Genomic DNA, 9,339 nt, shown 5'->3' on the forward strand with positions numbered 1-9,339 from the left:
GTTTTTACCTTGGATTTTGTTATGGTGGTGGTTTATTTATTTAAATTTCTTTGGTGCTGCATAAGCATTTTTTTTGCCATTCCACATTATAAAAATGTGAACAAATCAAAATAAAATACCAATGAATAAACCTATTTATCTGTCAACCATTAAAACTTACTTATATTTATATAAACATTACTGTCAATTCCAGCTTACTGTTATCCAATCAGACAGAACAAATCTGCCTCCTTGGGTTCCCTGCAATCATTGGTAAATCATAGATTCTCAAAATTACTTGGGCTACTGCCCCCTTTTTAGAAGAAATAAAATCAAAAGATTACTCATTGTTCCCCCTGGCAATGAAACATTTTTGTACTATTGCCTGTAATCCAGAAAAAGTGTAGGCATAGCCCTGCCGCAAGGGATCAGTATTACCAATCTTTCTTCTTTGTTTCACATTCCAATTACCAGTTTAGGAAACCTCACAAAGCTGACTAACCAGTCTCTCCCAAGAAGTGGCTGAAGATGCATTGACAATTACTGTTGACTGGAATGTGAAATTGGAAACAAAGAAGAAAGATAGGCTATTGGAAAATATACCTTTTGTGATAGAAATGGTGTGATTAAAAAAAATCATTACATAATAAAACTTCCTCAGAACAATGATTTACTTATTTCAAATGTCTATGTTTTAAACCATCTAAAGGGTGAATATACATCCGGAACTTGGCAGATAGAATACATAGGAATCATATTCACTACATTTCTGTAAATAACTAATGGAAAACTCTCTATCTTGAGTCAAAACATCAGCGAACTTTCTGATATGCAAGTTTGAACTCAACTTACAGAAAGTGGAAACAAGTTCATGAGGCTATATCAATAATAGTTTTGACACATTGAAGATCAGTGACTAATGACTAGACAAGTTGTGGAATGATACCATTGATCTCATACATGAAGAAATCAGAATGTCATAAAGAAAGAAAGACCAGATCAACAGACCAAAATTGATATCAGAACAGACTGAAACTTGCTATAAAACATAAAACAGGTAAACCTACTAGAAGAGACGATGAAATGAAAAAGGTGGACAAAAGATTTCAAAGGGCAACTCAGAGTGATAAAAATATTTATTATGCTGAAGTTATTTGCCAATAGAACTGTTAAAAAGAAGAAAAAAGGAGATGCAAAGAATACATAGAGTCACTGAACCAAAAATAATTTGTTAGTATCCAACCATTACGGGAAGTAACTTATAATCAAGAATCAGTGGTATTGAGGAAAGTAGGCCAAGCTACACTGAAGGTATTAGTGAAAATCAAAGCCCTCAACATTGGCAGAATGCCCACTGAGATGGTAAAACACCCGAGGACAGTGTTGGGAGTCTCACCTACCTACAGTAAGACGTTTGGAACAGGTCTCTCTGGTCAACCCACTAGAACTGCATCATGCACATTACAAAGAAAGAGGATCGAACCGCAGATGGAAGCTATTGAACAATATCATTATTATCTTACACAACGATAACTTAAAAATAGCTGTAGCTGTCCATTAATCGTGGACATTGAGGAAATCCAACTGGGGTTAGAAAGATTCATGGAAGGAAGAATAACATTGCTAATATCACATGGATTGTGGCTAAAAGCAGCAGGGAAAATCAGAAAGATGTTTACTTGTGTTTTATTGACTGTGAACAGTAGTCAATTTGCATATTAACTATTTGACTAAGTGTGTCATAACAAACTATGGATAATATTGTGAAAATGTGGATTCGTGAACACTTGATAATGGTCATTGGGAACCATGTGTGTATAGCAAGTTTCCTGGTTCAGGATCAGAGAAAGGTGTGTCAGGTAGGATCCTTTCACCATGTCTTTTCAGTCATCTGCTGAGCAAATGATCAGAAACTCTGGCTGTTATGAAGAAAACCTTGACATCTCGATTGGAGGCAGAGTCATGAACAATCTGTGATTTGCAGATGATATAAGCTTGCTTGATAAAAGTGAAGATAACTTGAAGCCCTTACTTATGAAATTCAAAAACTATAGCCTTTGTTCTGAATTTCACTCTAATATAGAAGCTATCACAACTGGATGAAACAGTAACATCATGATAAATGGAGCAAACCTGGAAGTTTCAAAGAATTCATTTTCTTGGATTTTCCATCAATGCACATGTAGAAAAAAAAGCAGTTAAGAAATTCAGTGATTTTGATTTGGAAAATTTTCTGCAGATGTTCTGTTTAAATTGCTAAAATGTTGCACTTAAGACAAATGTATGTCTGACCCATCCATGGTCTTTCCAGTCACCTCATAGGCATGCACAAGGTCCATAATGAGTAAGGGAAAATGAAGAATTACTACCTTTGAATTTTGGTTTTGGAGAAGGATATTAAAATACCAAGAGCTTCCACAAGAACAAATACATCTCTGTTGGAAGAGGTTCAACCAGAATGCTTCTTAGAAATAAGGATGGTGAGACTTAAGCTCATGTCATCGGACATGTCCATCATGAGGTCCAGTCTTGGGAGAAGGACATCATCCATTGTAAAGTACAGGGTAAGCGGAAAAAAAACAAACCTTAACAAGATGGATTAACTTACCTGCTGCAGCAGTGCGTTCAAACCTAGCATAGGTGATAAGGTGTGGGCATGATCGGGCAATGTTTTGTTCTCATATTTGTAAGGTTGGTATAAGTCAGAATCAACTTGACAGTACCTATCAATTTAAACAATCTGGTACAGTAAAATATGCCCACTACATTTTTATTTATTTATCTGTAATACTATATTTCATGCTTAGTGCTCTAAAAACCAGACAAATATTTGTTTTGGTTGTGATTTCTGTTTTCTTTTCATAACATTTTACAAACTTGATATTGTGGACTATGTGTTACTCATCATTTTACTCCTTATGTGAAAACATTCTGCCCAACTAAATTCTCAATACAAGTACTGGAATAAGTTTAATTTAAATGAAAAGCAAAGAGCAAGCCCAAAAGAAAACACTAACACATACACACATTTGCAGGAACCCATGAGAATTGATGCTAAAAAGATTTTTAAAATACATGCTCTTAATACCTTTTATTCTCTCTCCTATTTTAGTTCAATATTGCAGATAAAACCATTTGAATATCATTTTATAGCATTTCTATCCCTAAATAACTCAGTGCTTGAATTAGAAAGAAAACTGGTAACAGGTCTTGATATGGTTAGGGGCATGCTTCTCAAATATTAATGTAAGTATGCATCATCCAGGATCACATTGAAACACAGATTTTGATTCACTAAGTCTGGAATGAGATCTAAAGTGTGGTATCTCAAACTAATTCCAAGATAAAAGGTATACAACTCATGCATATGTGGTACTTTCCATAGCAATGATGTGAGAGCCCCAAAAGGGATCACATAGTTTGTGCCTAGATTTTTATTTTTTGTGGTCAGCAAAAATATGTCTACTGTTGAAAACTATTCTAAATGCCTTTAAAATATGTCTACTGTTGAAAACTATTCTAAATGCCTTTAAAAATATGTCTACTGTTGAAAACTATTCTAAATGCCTTGACTATTCCTATTGGCGTGCCTACCTGATACCTTAGAACATCTAATTAAGTGAATTTTAATTGTCTACTTACCACCACCTGAGTGCTCACCACCAGAGAATATTTGGGGTGTTGATAAACTCCCTCCATTCACAGTTGCACTCTCTTCATACGAGATCATGTCAACGTTTCGTCAGAATGGCTCCTGGAGAGGATGTGGGTAGGAGATGCTCTTATGGGGACTACAAAGACTTGCTGTAGAGTGAGAGTAGTTTCCTATATTCTTGGTCAAAATATTCGCTTTGGATCTCACACAAATCATTTCTAGTCTTCTGTGTTCTCCCTAAAATTGATGGGACATAGCATGTGCTGGAGGTAGCAGTGGGGAAGGGAGGCAATGGTTTGCTGGATTTTAATGTTAGCAAACAGCAGAGAGTCTGCAACCTTTTAGACTTTCTCTTTAAGAACTAGCCATGTCCAGATCAAAGGAATTTATTAGGCTTTTAGCTCCCCTGTTTTTTTATAGCTCAAAATGAACAAATTTTCAAGTACAAAAGAAATGCTTGAAAAGAGTTCTTGTAGTCTTTATTTGAAATCTCTGCTCCCTGTCAGTCCACAGACACGTCCCCCACTGGATGGAGGAATCAGACTACTACGCTTTGATCATTTCACTATCTTGTTTGATCAGTGTTTTCAAACTAGGGAGTTTATCAGCAGGGGGCAGGTTGATCCCTGTGGCTTATAATGGGCAAAGTATGGGGGAAAATCGTTTTTTAGAAATCATTTAAGATCAATCAGTTTCTTCCTTCTTCGAGGTTTAAAAATAACATCACGGACAGATAGACTTTGACACAGAATAAGATCAGATGTCTCCATTGGGAAAACTGACCAGCATGGATGGGGCACTTTCCCCCTCCCTCCCTCCCTGTTTAAAATGATAACTTGTCATCCTTAGATTATTACAAGCTCTAATCAAATTTCTTAAAAGAAAAAAAAACATGCAAGTGGTATAACGACTCAATTTTAACTTTCATTTACTGAGCAAACACCACTTTCAGATGAAGGATAGGGTTGTTAAATGAAATTTTAAAAATTCATCTCTTTGGGAGAAAGGTAAAGAATTGTATTGTGTGAGGAAGCTTTAACTATTGCTGTGAACACCAGCTATTCATCCTCTCGTAAGGGATCTTTAATGCTCAGTCCCATAATCCTAATTCAGAAACAATATCTCTGCTTTTGCTTTAATAAAATTAACATGGACACGGGTTTTCCTCTTCGGTCCTTTAAAGTTATCCTGAGTGGTGGTGGTATACAGTTGTCAGCCGGCAACCTTTCACAATAGTTGGCAACCTATTATCTCAAGGATTAACTTGCTTTGTAAATATGGGGAATGCTGTTTGCCAATGACTTTTTTAATTTCAAGGAAATGAGATCAGGTGGGACTTTCTGGTTTCAATTTGCCAGTTTTCAGTGTTCAATATGATTGTGGGCATAGGGACTTTAAAAAAAGATACTGGCTACCCCCATTTCTGTATGTTCTTCCTGCTTGTTGTTTATTCTGTTTTGTTTGCTTTTTCTCTCTTCTGAGACATCCAGTGGGATTGATCACCTCTGGCAATGTTCATGATAGAATTTGTCTAGGATCATCATACATCTATCCTATATTTTTAAAAAATGGTCCCCCAAATAATTATACTCCCTTTGAAATCAAGAATAGGGAGGAAGGGATTCTAGCTATATTGTTTCAAACTAACATGGAAATGCATATCAGTTAAAATACCCAAACAAATTTCTAGAGAAGAGTATTTAAAGCAACTTGAGTGAAATAAGTGCTGAATTTTCCCAACGCAAATATGAGATATTTCATATTGCATGTGTCTTCCAAATGTGTGTTGCTGATGTTGTTTTAAGGTTTACCAAGATAGGCACCATCAATTTTAAATTTTAGAAATAAAAATACTGAATTACATACAGTGAACATACATATTGCCTTTCCTTAAGATGCAAATGCCATTACACATTTATTAATGCTTGCACTAGTTAAACAAGGAGCTGGCAATTTCCTCTTTGTATTTTTTTATTTGCTTGTTTGTATTTTACCTTGCTTCATCAGTTCATTTGGGACTTTAAAAAAATTGGAAGCCTAAATTTCTACTAAATGCCTACCTTAGTTAAGTCTTCAGAATGAGATTGTTAACTTTATCATATACAAAACTTTGATAAAGGTGTTTGATGTTTGTGTATTTGTAGATTGGTTCATTCATAATGACGTGTTTAAAAATGTAGCCATGGACATGCGGAGGAGAGGTGTAATTCTTTTTGTTTGAGTTTAGCAAGAATAAAATGGGTCACGCAGTGTATTAACTACTGAAGCATAATTTCAAGAAATCCCTGCTAATTAAGGGTCCATTTCTTATTCATTTCTCAGCCCCTTATGGTCTTCTGTCTCAAAATTAATATTTTACTCCAAGTTCCTGGTCCACTGCAACAATTAGTACGAAGTATCTCTTTGTCACAAATTTTCACGCCCACTCCCTTTACCATAAATTTTTCCAATAAGTCCAGCACTTTCTTAATAAAATGGAAATCCTCTCCTACCACTCCCCTTACTCTGATTTTTAAGTAGCTCTCCAGCTGTTCCCAGGCTACCTTTCCCGGGTAATTTTCCTACTTGCCCACCATTCCTCCCAGATGGAGCATCTTCAGACTCCTGCAAATGTTATATTTTTTCATGCCTGTACACAAGCTGTTATTTGCCTGGGGATTTTCTATGCATTCTTCAAGAATCTGCCTAAACACCATGCCATCTGGGAAGAGTTCATTGACACCTTTTTTTTCCCACCTCCCTAAAAAATGGTTAACACTTCTATAATTTCACTGAACATCAAATAGCACTTATCAGAGTACATTGTGATCGTTTTACTGCCTGTTTCTCCACTGAAATATGAATATTGTAAGACCTGGACCATATTCTATTTCTGAAAACTCACAGACTCATCCTACTCCACACACAAAAAACTGCAAGAAGCGTTTAGTTCTTTGTCCTCACACATGGAACTTTCCCTTCCTGAACTTCATGTCTTAGGTAATCTTAAGTGATGGCACTAAATCATCGAATTGCCCTCACCAGAACATTAGTGCACCCGTGCAATACATCTTCCATGGGAACAGAATCCTGTAGGGAGACGTGATGCAATCTTCACGTGATTAGAATCCAGGGTCCAACCCTTCCTGTCTTTGTGATCTTGTATAATTTATGTTCCTCTTTTCTACTCATAACTCTCTTGGACTTTGCAAGGGGGACAGTAAGAAAACCTACATCCGAAGGTTATTGTGAAGATTACTTAGGACTCTTTATGGAACCGGAAAATCAGAGAGCGAGAGCACACAAACATATTGACCTGCCGCTTAAAATGTAAGTTTACTAGCTTCCATGGTGTCAAACATTATACTAGGGGGCTACCCCCCCAAAAAAAAACCCCACACAAACAAAAAATTAAACTGGAACTGCACTGGGAGGAGCGGAGCTTTCATAGTACACATTTTTCCCACTTGCCAAGCAGCGTTGAGCAACTTGCTCTGAGGTAGTGCACCCAGTGACATTGCCTGGGAAGGTTCTATCTGGTCATACTGAAAATTTTTGTAAAAGCAGTTTCCTTCAAACCTCGTTTTTTGTGATGGCCAATTTAAGAGAACAGCGTGGGGCTGTGAAATTTTGTTTCCTGGTCCAAAATAATGCCACAGAAGCTGTTGTGATGTTGAATAGAGCTTACAAGGAAAACACTGTGGGAGAAAACCTCAAGTGTATGCGTGTTTTTTTCATTTCATGAAAGATGAAATGTCAATTGATTACAACTTTGTTCTGGATGTCCATCAACTTCTGAAAGATGAAAATGACAACTCATAGTGCACTTGGAGTTCATTCCACCAGGTCAGACTGTTAATCAAGCTTTCTATTTAGAGATTCTGAAAAGATAGCATCATAGTGTCTGACAGAAAAGGCTTGATTTGTGGCATATAAGGGACTTGTAATGCTACCACAACAACACACCTATTCACACAGCCATTTGTGTGGCAGTTTTGGCAAAATACAACATTCCTTTCTTGGCCTACAAAGCTGACTCACCTGACCTGGCTCTGTATGACTTCTTTTTGTTTCTGTGACTGAAGACAGACATGAAAGGACCATGATTTAATGACATAGAAGAGGTGAAGAGAAAAATGACGGTGGTGCTGTCAGCCAACTAAAGAGATGATTTTGAAATTGTTTCCAAGAATGGAACTGCAGGTTTGACAAATGTACTACGTGTAATGCAGAGTACTTTGAAGGTGATAAGATTGTTTTGTAAAAAAAAAAAAATTAAATACAATGCTTTGAAAAAAATTACAGTGTTAGGGGGTGATCCTCTCGTACTGCATTTTCTACCCAGTTCAGTTTTTCACATAGCTAGTCTACCATAACAGGGAAGAAGTTGTCAATTATTTTGATTTTTTACTTTCCTGGGCTCTAAAAAAAATACCAACAGAATCAGTGAAGAATTCAAATGACATACTACATTGGATAAATAAATCTGCTTCAAAAGATTTCTTAAAGGTGTTAAGAAGAAAAGATATTCTGAGAACTACGGTACAACTAACTGAAACCATGCTATTTTTTTTTTTTTGAAACCATGCTATTTTCAATGGCCTCCTATGCATGTGTAAGGATGGTTTGGGGACAGTGTCTGATCTTCTCTGACTTTGCCAGTGGGAAGGAGAAACACATGACATCAGCTAAAGTTGATTTCTATTTGGTTGAGGTCAGACATGCCTCCACTGTACTCTGACTTTCTCACCAATTCTGACCCCAACGGTCCCTCTTATGGTCCTCTCCAATTCTGTTTGCTTTGATGATTCACTGCAACGGTCACACAGAACTAGCAGGTCAAACTCATGTTTATGGAGCTCATTATGAAAGTGAAATGTTCAGGGTAGAGTTCTTAGGTTAGGATAGCCTTTTCAGGCATGCCGGCTGACACACCTCTCTTAGGTCCTTGACCTCTCAGCCATGGGGCTCTTTGAGAAATGTCACAATACTGTTTGAGCACTGACTATAAATTCCCCAATGACACTCCACTCAATGCCACCATATGCCGCAAGCTTAAGCTGATGGGCTCCAGTTCCTTAGTTCAGCAAACCTGATGCCCCGATTAAGTGCTTGGAGGTAATTGACTTTGTATTTGAGCTTCCTACTCAAGGCACTCAACTTCCATGCTTCATGGGTAACTGTAGCTCTATGTTGTGTTGTTTGCACTTCTCTCTCTGCTGCTGCTGCTCTCCCCACTTTCTCTGTTTTCTCATATCTCTGACTCCTTTATCGAGGACATTCAGTGAACAGGGATCATGGGGTACAAAGGGTTCTTCTACTCCCGCTATTCTTCTGTGATGGTAGTGAGACATCCCCTTCCTGCTTCTGAGATGGTCATATACAACCCAGCAGGATATTTCTAGATACCTTATTGCATGGTCTCATTGGGGGGAAATTACAACCACGATGCTTAGGAGAACTAAGACTGATAATATGAGACTGAGGTCAGATATGCTTCTACTTTCCCCCAACTTTTAGGTTTATTATATTTATAGGTTTATTATTAAGGTAGCAGAAGAATGTTGGGCCTCCACTCAAGTACTCCCTCAATGCAAGAATACTTTCTTCTATTAAATTGGCATTCTGTAATGCTCTCCTTCCCGACACAACCGCTGAAGACAAAGCGGGTGAATAAGCAAATGTGGTGAAGAAAGCTGATGGTGCCCGGCTATCAAAAGATATAG

Source organism: Echinops telfairi, unplaced genomic scaffold, assembly GCF_000313985.2.
Source record: "Echinops telfairi isolate 266 unplaced genomic scaffold, ASM31398v2 ScPeMD7_6;HRSCAF=24_1, whole genome shotgun sequence".
NCBI lineage: Eukaryota > Metazoa > Chordata > Mammalia > Afrosoricida > Tenrecidae > Echinops > Echinops telfairi.